The 3474-nt window shown below is 33.4% G+C and overlaps 1 protein-coding gene and 1 long non-coding RNA gene across 2 annotated transcripts in view; one reads left to right on the forward strand and one right to left on the reverse strand.

The window, feature by feature from the left end:
• Positions 1-283: 283 nt before the first annotated feature.
• On the forward strand, positions 284-2000 carry LOC105556704. Its single transcript, XR_001008556.1, has 3 exons — positions 284-806; positions 928-1162; positions 1244-2000. It is a non-coding gene; the product is annotated as an uncharacterized LOC105556704 (long non-coding RNA).
• Positions 2001-2616: 616 nt separating this feature from the next.
• Positions 2617-3474, reverse strand: part of LOC105556705 — a 5399-nt gene continuing 4541 nt past the window's right edge. The window contains exon 6 of the mRNA XM_012003796.1: positions 2617-3150. The gene's annotated coding sequence lies outside the window, so the exon portion shown is untranslated. The remainder of the gene's footprint in view (positions 3151-3474) is intronic.

Genomic DNA, 3474 nt, shown 5'->3' on the forward strand with positions numbered 1-3474 from the left:
GAGATACTATGTTTATGTTTCGGGTCGCCCGTCGCTCGCGCTCGCTGCCGCGCTCGCCGCCCGCGCCGCGCTCCCCGCCGCGCCTAGGTTTTTTCCCACCACGGTGTATCTCGCGCGTCGCTCCACCTCCCGCTCATCCCCATCCCGAATCCTACCGTCTCCTGCATCCTCATTCGCTCAAACGTGTAAATTTATTACTCGATAACTATTGTTATTTTGTACCGCGGTAATTGATATTTCTCCTTAGTTTAACCCAATCTACCACTATTTTCAAGGTGGCTACTTTTGCATCAGACACCCTGTATAATAAATTTTATTATTACTATAATTTTAAGCATATCTTTTTTACAGCTCTTTCAAATCTTACGGCTTCAATTATTGATGCTGAAACGCTAAGTTAGCTGATTCTACACGAGATTTTACACATTTTAATACAAGATGTCTTTTAATTATCAGTTGCATCAGTGGGCATTAGAATGCAGTAACGCTGTTAATCAGTATTATCACGAACAAAAACAAGTAGAGTTAGTTGCAGCAATTTCAATGATTGCAAATGTAATAAAATCAAAAAAGAAAAGGAAAAGGAGATGCTGGGTTTCAAAAGTATTCGCAGAAAGAAAGAGACATGGATTCTATTATGCAATACTTCCTAATATTAGGTTGGAAGATCTTCGTTTCAGAAACTATACAAGGATGACAGCGACACAATTTGAAGAACTATTGTCGATAATAGGACACGATTTAAAAAAGCATTATGTTGTGCGTGAGCCAATAAATGAAGAGCAACGTTTAATGGTGACTTTAAGGTATGTATACTATTGTATACTCATAAAGTAACAATATTTCATCAGTAAACAACGTGTAACTAATGAAATCTAATAATTTTATATATTAGAATGGTTATTATATTTCTTATAATATTAATAGATATCTTGCCTCAGGAGACAGTATGATGTCATTGTCGTACCAATTTTTAATTTCGTAAAGCAGTATTACAAATATTATACGCGAAACATGTTATGTTATATGGGAGCGTTTGTATCCTATTGTGCTTTCACAATGTGATACAAACGACTGGAAGGAAATCGCAAACGACTTTGCGAATAAATGGAACTTTCCTCACTGTATTGGTGCGATTGATGGCAAACACATCGTTATTCAAGTAATTGTTAAATTGTAAATGATATTTATTTAGTAACTCAAACTGAAATCTAAAACTTACACAATAACAATATTTTTTCAGTGTCCAGACAATGCAGGATCAGAATATTATAATTATAAAGGCAGTCACAGCATTATCTTACTCGCAATATGTGATGCAAATTATATTATACGTTGTGTTGACATTGGTGCTCCTGGAAGGCAGGGTGATGCAGGTCTTTTCAAAAATAGTGCCATGGGCCTGTTATTAGAAAGAAAAGAATTTAATCTTCCATTACCTGAAGCATTATATGAAGATGGTCCAATTTTGCCATACGTATTAGTAGGAGACGAGGCATTTCCGTTAAATGATGCGACCTTTTCCTGGAAAAAGTGGAATGACATTAGAAAAACGTATTTACAACTATCGTTTAGCTCGAGCTCGAAGAACGATTGAGAACGTTTTTGGCATTTTAGCTAGCCAATGGCGACTTCTGAGACGACCAATTATAGCAGATGTATCAAATGCAACAAAAATGATTCAAGCAATAGTCTGCCTTCATAACTGGCTGAGAAAACATGATGTTGAGCGAGAAACTTACGTAACAGAACAATTTGCTGATACGCCTCAAATAGATGGAGATATTGAAAATGGCTCCTGGAGACAAAATGTTGAAGATTTTCGTGCATATATTAACATTAGATGTACTCAAACAAGAACATATTCGTTACGCGCAGCTAACATTCGAGAAGAGTTCTGTAGATATTTTAATGAAGAAGGAGAAGTTGGTTGACAAAATATTCAAATATACAAGTGAATAAATAGAATTTGCTAATTTGTAATTCTTTAAGAAAAAGATTCGTTTTGTAAAAAATTTATTTGCTATGTGTGTATAAATAGTCATATTATTATAATACAGATGCTTATGTATGACAACGTATGACTACTTAATGTATATTTTTATATCACCTATATCATTAAACAATCACAAAAGTATTATTACGATAACTATTTTTATTTTTTATTTTTTATTTCATCACATAAGTATTTTTAAAAGAAAAATAATGCTCCGTAAAAACTTAAAATATTATAAATCAATGTTCTACAAAAATTATAATTTGTATCACATATTATAAATCAATGTTCTACAAAAATTACAACTCGTATCATATATTTGACAATAAAATATATATGTAATTTAACGTCAATACATTTTTAAATAAAGTTGAAAAGAAAAACATTTATCTCATTAAAATCTAAAGTTTACTTAAAAATAAAATAAACGAAGTTGATTGCATTTGTCACTAAAATCTAAAGTTGTACTTAAAAATAAAATTAACATCAAGTTGATGACAAATATAAAAAAATAGGAACATAGCACTTGCTAATGGGAGCTTTCCAGCAAGCGACACAAGTCGACACAAATGTCGTTCTGTCTTTCTTCGCATTCAATGAATAATAAAGACAGAAACGACACTTGTGTCGACTTGTGTCGCTTGCTGGAAAGCTCCCAATATTACGCAAATAAATATAAAATTATCCACATTCGTTTTGTACTTCCTCCGTAATATCTTGTAGAAATTTCATTAACAGCATATTCTGTTTTTCTTGACTAAGTTTTATTATTCTTTGCTTTATATACATAAACATACCATCCAACGCATCTGTTTCTGGTAACTTTGGTAAGTTTATCACAGGCTTGTCTTTGTTACAAAATGCTTCAGCTATACGATTCATTGATGCACTAAAATCATCGTTAAGCTCGGTTTTTTACCTCGTTTAGCAGGGCATTCATCTAAAAATAAATTGTTTGATATTTCTTTGATGCATATAAATTAAAACAACTATACATTATATTAAAAGATCGGTCAGGTCAGCAAATAATATAAATAAGCTCTTAAACAATGTTAATACCTTCACTACTTCTATGTTGTTCCATGTTATTTGAACTCTCATCAAGATGACATCTATTGGACTCAATAACTGGAGCCGTAAGATTAGAAACAGAGCTGTAAAATAAAATATGCTTGAAATTAGTGATAATAAAATTTATGATATATACGGGTGTCAGATTCGATATGGACGACCCCAAAGATTATAGTAGATTGGGTTAAACTGAGAAGAGAAGTTATATAAAATTTTACAAAATCGTAATTATTATCGCCTAATTCAGAAAAACGTCTGAGCCAATAAATGCACGGAGGAGCGGAAGGCCGGACTCGGCAGCATGCAAAATGGTGTGTTTGTTGACATCTCTCAAAAAACGATAGCGAACGCGTTCGCCCGCTCACCGCTCCCCGCTCCCGCTCGCCACCGTCTCTCATCGATCGATG

This window comes from Vollenhovia emeryi, unplaced genomic scaffold, assembly GCF_000949405.1.
Source record: "Vollenhovia emeryi isolate VEMERY1.0 unplaced genomic scaffold, V.emery_V1.0 DF939832.1, whole genome shotgun sequence".
NCBI lineage: Eukaryota > Metazoa > Arthropoda > Insecta > Hymenoptera > Formicidae > Vollenhovia > Vollenhovia emeryi.